The following is a 10,698-nucleotide window of genomic DNA, read 5'->3' on the forward strand; positions in this document are numbered from 1 at the left end:
GAGCAATTCTAGCATGTTTGGTTGAAATTGGAAATTTACATTTTTCAGTTTTGTCGGACGTTTGTAATATTCTCACAATAAGCTAATTAGCTCAATTGGAGCATTTCTAGCATGTTTGGTTGAAGTTGAAAATTTACATTTTTCAGTTTTGTCAGAGGTTTGTAATATTCTCACAATAAGCTAACTAGCTCAATTGGAGCATTTCTAGCATGTTTGGTTGAAATTGAAAATTTACATTTTTCAGTTTTGTCAGACGTTTGTAATATTCTCACAATAAGCTAATTAGCTCAATTGGAGCATTTCTAGCATGTTTGGTTGAAATTGGAAATTTACATTTTTCACTTTTGTCAGACAATTGCATATTCTCACAATAAGCTAATTAGCTCAATTGGAGCCTTTCTAGCATGTTTGGTTGAAATTGGAAATTTCTATTTTTAAGTTTTGTCAGACGTTTGTAATATTCTCACAATAAGCTAATTAGCTCAATTGGAGCATTTCTAGCATGTTTGGTTGAAATCAGAAATTTACATTTTTTACTTTTGTCAGACGTTTGTAATATTCTCACAATAAGCTAATTAGCTCAATTGGAGCATTTCTAGCATGTTTGGTTGAAATTGGAAATTTACATTTTTCGCTTTTGTCAGACAATTGCAATATTCTCACAATAAGCTAATTAGCTCAATTGGAGCATTTCTAGCATGTTTGGTTGAAATTGGCAATTTACATTTTTCAGTTTTGTCAGACGTTTGTAATATTCTCACAATAAGCTAATTAGCTCAATTGGAGCATTTCTAGCATGTTTGGTTGAAATTGGAAATTTACATTTTTCACTTTTGTCAAACGTTTGTAATATTCTCACAATAAGCTAATTAGCTCAATTGGAGCATTTCTAGCATGTTTGGTTGAAATTGGAAATTTACATTTTTCAGTTTTGTCAGACGTTTGTAATATTCTCACAATAAGCTAATTAGCTCAATTGGAGCATTTCTAGCATGTTTGGTTGAAATCAGAAATTTACATTTTTTACTTTTGTCAGACGTTTGTAATATTCTCACAATAAGCTAATTAGCTCAATTGGAGCATTTCTAGCATGTTTGGTTGAAATTGGAAATTTACAATTTTCAGTTTTGTCAGGCGTTTGTAATATTCTCACAATAAGCTAATTAGCTCAATTGGAGCATTTCTAGCATGTTTGGTTGAAATTGGAAATTTACATTTTTCAGTTTGGTCAGACGTTTGTAATATTCTCACAATAAGCTAACTAGCTCAATTGGAGCATTTCTAGCATGTTTGGTTGAAATTGGAAATTTACATTTTTCAGTTTTGTCAGACGTTTGTAATATTCTCACAATAAGCTAATTAGCTCAATTTGAGCATTTCTAGCATGTTTAGTTGAAATTGGAAATTTACATTTTTCACTTTTGTCGGACGTTTGTAATATTCTCACAATAAGCTAATTAGCTCAATTGGAGCATTTCTAGCATGTTTGGTTGAAGTTGAAAATTTACATTTTTCAGTTTTGTCAGAGGTTTGTAATATTCTCACAATAAGCTAACTAGCTCAATTGGAGCATTTCTAGCATGTTTGGTTGAAATTGAAAGTTTACATTTTTCAGTTTTGTCAGACGTTTGTAATATTCTCACAATAAGCTAATTAGCTCAATTGGAGCATTTCTAGCATGTTTGGTTGAAATTGGAAATTTACATTTTTCACTTTTGTCAGACAATTGCAATATTCTCACAATAAGCTAATTAGCTCAATTGGAGCATTTCTAGCATGTTTGGTTGAAATTGGAAATTTACATTTTTCACTTTTGTCAGACAATTGCAATATTCTCACAATAAGCTAATTAGCTCAATTGGAGCATTTCTAGCATGTTTAGTTGAAATTGGAAATTCACATTTTTCAGTTTTGTCATACGTTTGTAATATTCTCACAATAAGCTAATTAGCTCAATTGGAGCATTTCTAGCATGTTTGGTTGAAATTGGAAATTTACATTTTTCAGTTTTGTCAGACGTTTGTAATATTCTCACAATAAGCTAATTAGCTCAATTGGAGCATTTCTAGCATGTTTGGTTGAAATTGGAAATTTACATTTTTCAGTTTTGTCAGACGTTTGTAATATTCTCACAATAAGCTAATTAGCTCAATTGGAGCATTTCTAGCATGTTTGATTGAAATTGGAATTATAAATTTTTCACTTTTGTCAGACGTTTGTAATATTCTCACAATAAGCTAATTAGCTCAATTGGAGCATTTCTAGCATGTTTGGTTGAAATTGGAAATTTACATTTTTCACTTTTGTCAGACGTTTGTAATATTCTAACAATAAGCTAATTAGCTCAATTGGAGCATTTCTAGCATGTTTGGTTGAAATTGGAAATTTACATTTTTCACTTTTGTCAGACAATTGCAATATTCTATCAATAAGCTAATTAGCTCAATTGGAGCATTTCTAGCATGTTTGGTTGAAATTGGAAATTTCTATTTTTCAGTTTTGTCAGACGTTTGTAATATTCTCACAATAAGCTAATTAGCTCAATTGGAGCATTTCTAGCTTGTTTGGTTGAAATTGGAAATTTACATTTTTCAGTTTGGTCAGACGTTTGTAATATTCTCACAATAAGCTAATTAGCACAATTGGAGCATTTCTAGCATGTTTGGTTGAAATTGGAAATTTACATTTTTCAGTTTTGTCATACGTTTGTAATATTCTCACAATAAGCTAATTAGCTCAATTGGAGCATTTCTAGCATGTTTGGTTGAAATTGGAAATTTACATTTTTCAGTTTTGTCGGACGTTTGTAATATTCTCACAATAAGCTAATTAGCTCAATTGGAGCATTTCTAGCATGTTTGGTTGAAGTTGAAAATTTACATTTTTCAGTTTTGTCAGACGTTTGTAATATTCTAACAATAAGCTAATTAGCTCAATTGGAGCATTTCTAGCATGTTTGGTTGAAATTGGAAATTTACATTTTTCACTTTTGTCAGACAATTGCAATATTCTATCAATAAGCTAATTAGCTCAATTGGAGCATTTCTAGCATGTTTGGTTGAAATTGGAAATTTCTATTTTTCAGTTTTGTCAGACGTTTGTAATATTCTCACAATAAGCTAATTAGCTCAATTGGAGCATTTCTAGCTTGTTTGGTTGAAATTGGAAATTTACATTTTTCAGTTTGGTCAGACGTTTGTAATATTCTCACAATAAGCTAATTAGTTCAATTGGAGCATTTCTAGCATGTTTGGTTGAAATTGGAAATTTACATTTTTCAGTTTTGTCAGACGTTTGTAATATTCTCACAATAAGCTAATTAGCTCAATTGGAGCATTTCTAGCATGTTTGGTTGAAATTGGAAATTTACATTTTTCACTTTGGTCAAAAAATTGCAATATTCTCACAATAAGCTAATTAGCTCAATTGGAGCATTTCTAGCATGTTTGGTTGAAATTGAAAATTTAAATTTTCAGTTTTGTCAGACGTTTGTAAAATTCTTACAGTAGGCTTATTTGCGCAATTGGAGCATTTCTAGCATGTTTGATTGAAATTGGAATTCTAAATTTTTCACTTTTGTCAGACGTTTGTAATATTCTCACAATAAGCTAATTAGCTCAATTGGAGCATTTCTAGCATGTTTGGTTGAAATTGGAAATTTACATTTTTCACTTTTGTCAGACATTTGCAATATTCTCACAATAAGCTAATTAGCTCAATTGGAACATTTCTAGCATGTTTGGTTGAAATTGGAAATTTCTATTTTTCACTTTTGTCAGACAATTGCAATATTCTCACAATAAGCTAATTAGCTCAATTGGAACATTTCTAGCATGTTTGGTTGAAATTGGAAATTTCTATTTTTCACTTTTGTCAGACAATTGCAATATTCTCACAATAAGCTAATTAGCTCAATTGGAGCCTTTCTAGCATGTTTGGTTGAAATTGGAAATTTCTATTTTTCAGTTTTGTCAGACGTTTGTAATATTCTCACAATAAGCTAATTAGCTCAATTGGAGCATTTCTAGCATGTTTGGTTGAAATCAGAAATTTACATTTTTTACTTTTGTCAGACGTTTGTAATATTCTCACAATAAGCTAATTAGCCCAATTGGAGCATTTCTAGCATGTTTGGTTGAAATTGGAAATTTACATTTTTCGCTTTTGTCAGACAATTGCAATATTCTCACAATAAGCTAATTAGCTCAATTGGAGCATTTCTAGCATGTTTGGTTGAAATTGGAAATTTACATTTTTCAGTTTTGTCAGACGTTTGTAATATTCTCACAATAAGCTAATTAGCTCAATTGGAGCATTTCTAGCATGTTTGGTTGAAATTGGAAATTTACATTTTTCACTTTTGTCAAACGTTTGTAATATTCTCACAATAAGCTAATTAGCTCAATTGGAGCATTTCTAGCATGTTTGGTTGAAATTGGAAATTTACATTTTTCAGTTTGGTCAGACGTTTGTAATATTCTCACAATAAGCTAACTAGCTCAATTGGAGCATTTCTAGCATGTTTGGTTGAAATTGGAAATTTACATTTTTCACTTTTGTCGGACGTTTGTAATATTCTCACAATAAGCTAATTAGCTCAATTGGAGCATTTCTAGCATGTTTGGTTGAAGTTGAAAATTTACATTTTTCAGTTTTGTCAGAGGTTTGTAATATTCTCACAATAAGCTAACTAGCTCAATTGGAGCATTTCTAGCATGTTTGGTTGAAATTGAAAGTTTACATTTTTCAGTTTTGTCAGACGTTTGTAATATTCTCACAATAAGCTAATTAGCTCAATTGGAGCATTTCTAGCATGTTTAGTTGAAATTGGAAATTTGCATTTTTCACTTTTGTCAGACAATTGCAATATTCTCTCAATAAGCTAATTAGCTCAATTGGAGCATTTCTAGCGTGTTTGGTTGAAATTGGAAATTTACATTTTTCAGTTTTGTCAGACGTTTGTACACTTCTTACAGTAAGCTTATTTCCGCATTTGGAGCATTTCTAGCATGTTTGGTTGAAATTGGAAATTTACATTTTTCAGTTTTGTCATACGTTTGTAATATTCTGAAAATAAGCTAATTAGCTCAATTGGAGCATTTCTAGCATGTTTAGTTGAAATTGGAAATTTGCATTTTTCACTTTTGTCAGACAATTGCAATATTCTCTCAATAAGCTAATTAGCTCAATTGGAGCATTTCTAGCATGTTTGGTTGAAATTGGAAATTTACATTTTTCAGCTTTGTCAGACGTTTGTAAAATTCTTACAGTAGGCTTATTTGCGCAATTTGAGCATTTCTAGCATGTTTGGTTGAAATTGGAACTTTACATTTTTCAGTTTTGTCAGACGTTTGTAATATTCTCACAATAAGCTAATTAGCTCAATTAGAGCATTTCTAGCATGTTTGGTTGAAATTGGAAATTTACATTTTTCACTTTTGTCAGACAATTGCAATATTCTCACAATAAGCTAATTAGCTCAATTGGAGCATTTCTAGCATGTTTGGTTGAAATTGGAAATTTACATTTTTCAGCTTTGTCAGACGTTTGTAATATTCTCACAATAAGCTAATTAGCTCAATTGGAGCATTTCTAGCATGTTTGGTTGAAATTGGAAATTTACATTTTTCACTTTTGTCAGACAATTGCAATATTCTCACAATAAGCTAATTAGCTCAATTGGAGCATTTCTAGCATGATTAGTTGAAATTGGAAATTTACATTTTTCACTTTTGTCAGACAATCGCAATATTCTCACAATAAGCTAATTAGCTCAATTGGAGCATTTCTAGCATGTTTAGTTGAAATTGGAAATTTACATTTTTCAGTTTTGTCATACGTTTGTAATATTCTCACAATAAGCTAATTAGCTCAATTGGAGCATTTCTAGCATGTTTGGTTGAAATTGGAAATTTACATTTTTCAGTTTGGTCAGACGTTTGTAATATTCTCACAATAAGCTAATTAGCTCAATTGGAGCATTTCTAGCATGTTTGGTTGAAATTGGAAATTTACACTTTTCAGTTTTGTCAGACGTTTGTAATATTCTCACAATAAGCTAATTAGCTCAATTGGAGCATTTCTAGCATGTTTGGTTGAAATTGGAAATTTACATTTATCAGTTTTGTCAGACGTTTGTAATATTCTCACAAAAAGCTAATTAGCTCAAATGGAGCATTTCTAGCATGTTTGGTTGAAATTGGAAATTTACATTTTTCACTTTTGTCAGACGTTTGTAATATTCTCACAATAAGCTAATTAGCTCAATTGGAGCATTTCTAGCATGTTTGGTTGAAATTGAAAACTTAAATTTTCAGTTTTGTCAGACATTTGTAAAATTCTTACAGTAGGCTTATTTGCGCAATTGGAGCATTTCTAGCATGTTTGATTGAAATTGGAATTTTAAATTTTTCACTTTTGTCAGACGTTTGTAATATTCTCACAATAAGCTAATTAGCTCAATTGGAGCATTTCTAGCATGTTTGGTTGAAATTGGAAATTTACATTTTTCAGTTTTGTCAGACGTTCGTAATATTCTCACAATAAGCTAACTAGCTCAATTGGAGCATTTCTAGCATGTTTGGTTGAAATTGAAAATTTACATTTTTCAGTTTTGTCAGACGTTTGTACACTTCTTACAGTAAGCTTATTTCCGCATTTGGAGCATTTCTAGCATGTTTGGTTGAAATTGGAAATTTACATTTTTCAGTTTTGTCAGACGTTTGTAATATTCTCAAAATAAGCTAATTAGCTCAATTGGAGCATTTCTAGCATGTTTAGTTGAAATTGGAAATTTGCATTTTTCACTTTTGTCAGACAATTGCAATATTCTCTCAATAAGCTAATTAGCTCATTTGGAGCATTTCTAGCATGTTTGGTTGAAATTGGAAATTTACATTTTTCAGCTTTGTCAGACGTTTGTAAAATTATTACAGTAGGCTTATTTGCGCAATTTGAGCATTTCTAGCATGTTTGGTTGAAATTGGAAATTTACATTTTTCAGTTTTGTCAGACGTTTGTAATATTCTCACAATAAGCTAATTAGCTCAATTGGAGCATTTCTAGCATGTTTGGTTGAAATTGGAAATTTACATTTTTCACTTTTGTCAGACAATTGCAATATTCTCACAATAAGCTAATTAGCTCAATTGGAGCATTTCTAGCATGTTTGGTTGAAATTGGAAATTTACATTTTTCAGCTTTGTCAGACGTTTGTAATATTCTCACAATAAGCTAATTAGCTCAATTGGAGCATTTCTAGCATGTTTGGTTGAAATTGGAAATTTACATTTTTCACTTTTGTCAGACAATTGCAATATTCTCACAATAAGCTAATTAGCTCAATTGGAGCATTTCTAGCATGTTTGGTTGAAATTGGAAATTTACATTTTTCACTTTTGTCAGACAATTGCAATATTCTCACAATAAGCTAATTAGCTCAATTGGAGCATTTCTAGCATGTTTAGTTGAAATTGGAAATTCACATTTTTCAGTTTTGTCATACGTTTGTAATATTCTCACAATAAGCTAATTAGCTCAATTGGAGCATTTCTAGCATGTTTGGTTGAAATTGGAAATTTACATTTTTCAGTTTTGTCAGACGTTTGTAATATTCTCACAATAAGCTAATTAGCTCAATTGGAGCATTTCTAGCATGTTTGGTTGAAATTGGAAATTTACATTTTTCAGTTTTGTCAGACGTTTGTAATATTCTCACAATAAGCTAATTAGCTCAATTGGAGCATTTCTAGCATGTTTGATTGAAATTGGAATTATAAATTTTTCACTTTTGTCAGACGTTTGTAATATTCTCACAATAAGCTAATTAGCTCAATTGGAGCATTTCTAGCATGTTTGGTTGAAATTGGAAATTTACATTTTTCACTTTTGTCAGACGTTTGTAATATTCTCACAATAAGCTAATTAGCACAATTGGAGCATTTCTAGCATGTTTGGTTGAAATTGGAAATTTACATTTTTCAGTTTTGTCAGACGTTTGTAATATTCTCACAATAAGCTAATTAGCACAATTGGAGCATTTCTAGCATGTTTGGTTGAAATTGGAAATTTACATTTTTCAGTTTTGTCAGACGTTTGTAATATTCTCACAATAAGCTAATTAGCACAATTGGAGCATTTCTAGCATGTTTGGTTGAAATTGGAAATTTACATTTTTCACTTTTGTCAGACATTTGCAATATTCTCACAATAAGCTAATTAGCTCAATTGGAACATTTCTAGCATGTTTGGTTGAAATTGGAGATTTACATTTTTCACTTTTGTCAGACGTTTGTAATATTCTCACAATAAGCTAATTAGCTCAATTGGAGCATTTCTAGCATGTTTGGTTGAAATCAGAAATTTACATTTTTTACTTTTGTCAGACGTTTGTAATATTCTCACAATAAGCTAATTAGCTCAATTGGAGCATTTCTAGCATGTTTGGTTGAAATTGGAAATTTACATTTTTCAGTTTTGTCAGACGTTTGTAATATTCTCACAATAAGCTAATTAGCTCAATTGGAGCATTTCTAGCATGTTTGGTTGAAATTGGAAATTTACATTTTTCACTTTTGTCAGACGTTTGTAATATTCTAACAATAAGCTAATTAGCTCAATTGGAGCATTTCTAGCATGTTTGGTTGAAATTGGAAATTTACATTTTTCACTTTTGTCAGACAATTGCAATATTCTATCAATAAGCTAATTAGCTCAATTGGAGCATTTCTAGCATGTTTGGTTGAAATTGGAAATTTCTATTTTTCAGTTTGGTCAGACGTTTGTAATATTCTCACAATAAGCTAATTAGCTCAATTGGAGCATTTCTAGCATGTTTGGTTGAAATTGGAAATTTACATTTTTCAGTTTTGTCATACGTTTGTAATATTCTCACAATAAGCTAATTAGCTCAATTGGAGCATTTCTAGCATGTTTGGTTGAAATTGGAAATTTACATTTTTCAGTTTTGTCGGACGTTTGTAATATTCTCACAATAAGCTAATTAGCTCAATTGGAGCATTTCTAGCATGTTTGGTTGAAGTTGAAAATTTACATTTTTCAGTTTTGTCAGAGGTTTGTAATATTCTCACAATAAGCTAACTAGCTCAATTGGAGCATTTCTAGCATGTTTGGTTGAAATTGAAAATTTACATTTTTCAGTTTTGTCAGACGTTTGTAATATTCTCACAATAAGCTAATTAGCTCAATTGGAGCATTTCTAGCATGTTTAGTTGAAATTGGAAATTTGCATTTTTCACTTTTGTCAGACAATTGCAATATTCTCTCAATAAGCTAATTAGCTCAATTGGAGCATTTCTAGCATGTTTGGTTGAAATTGGAAATTTACATTTTTCAGTTTTGTCAGACGTTTGTACACTTCTTACAGTAAGCTTATTTCCGCATTTGGAGCATTTCTAGCATGTTTGGTTGAAATTGGAAATTTACATTTTTCAGTTTTGTCAGACGTTTGTAATATTCTCACAATAAGCTAATTAGCTCAATTGGAGCATTTCTAGCATGTTTGGTTGAAATTGGAAATTTACATTTTTCACTTTTGTCAAACAATTGCAATATTCTCACAATAAGCTAATTAGCTCAATTGGAGCATTTCTAGCATGTTTGGTTGAAATTGAAAAATTAAATTTTCAGTTTTGTCAGACGTTTGTAAAATTCTTACAGTAGGCTTATTTGCGCAATTGGAGCATTTCTAGCATGTTTGGTTGAAATTGGAAATTTCTATTTTTCAGTTTTGTCAGACGTTTGTAATATTCTCACAATAAGCTAATTAGCTCAATTGGAGCATTTCTAGCTTGTTTGGTTGAAATTGGAAATTTACATTTTTCAGTTTGGTCAGACGTTTGTAATATTCTCACAATAAGCTAATTAGCTCATTTGGAGCATTTCTAGCATGTTTGGTTGAAATTGGAAATTTACATTTTTCAGTTTTGTCAGACGTTTGTAATATTCTCACAATAAGCTAATTAGCTCAATTGGAGCATTTCTAGCATGTTTGGTTGAAATTGGAAATTAACATTTTTCACTTTTGTCAAAAAATTGCAATATTCTCACAATAAGCTAATTAGCTCAATTGGAGCATTTCTAGCATGTTTGGTTGAAATTGGCAATTTACATTTTTCAGTTTTGTCAGACGTTTGTAATATTCTCACAATAAGCTAATTAGCTCAATTGGAGCATTTCTAGCATGTTTGGTTGAAATTGGAAATTTACATTTTTCAGTTTTGTCAGACGTTTGTAATATTCTCACAATAAGCTAATTAGCTCAATTGGAGCATTTCTAGCATGTTTGGTTGAAATCAGAAATTTACATTTTTTACTTTTGTAAAACGTTTGTAATATTCTCACAATAAGCTAATTAGCTCAATTGGAGCATTTCTAGCATGTTTAGTTGAAATTGGAAATTTGCATTTTTCACTTTTGTCAGACAATTGCAATATTCTCACAATAAGCTAATTAGCTCAATTGGAGCATTTCTAGCATGTTTGGTTGAAATTGGAAATTTACATTTTTCAGCTTTGTCAGACGTTTGTAAAATTCTTACAGTAGGCTTATTTGCGCAATTTGAGCATTTCTAGCATGTTTGGTTGAAATTGGAATTTTACATTTTTCAGTTTTGTCAGACGTTTGTAATATTCTCACAATAAGCTAATTAGCTCAATTGGAGCATTTCTAGCATGTTTG

The sequence above is a fragment of the Watersipora subatra genome, unplaced genomic scaffold (genome assembly GCF_963576615.1).
Source record: "Watersipora subatra unplaced genomic scaffold, tzWatSuba1.1 SCAFFOLD_45, whole genome shotgun sequence".
Taxonomy (NCBI): Eukaryota; Metazoa; Bryozoa; class Gymnolaemata; order Cheilostomatida; family Watersiporidae; genus Watersipora; species Watersipora subatra.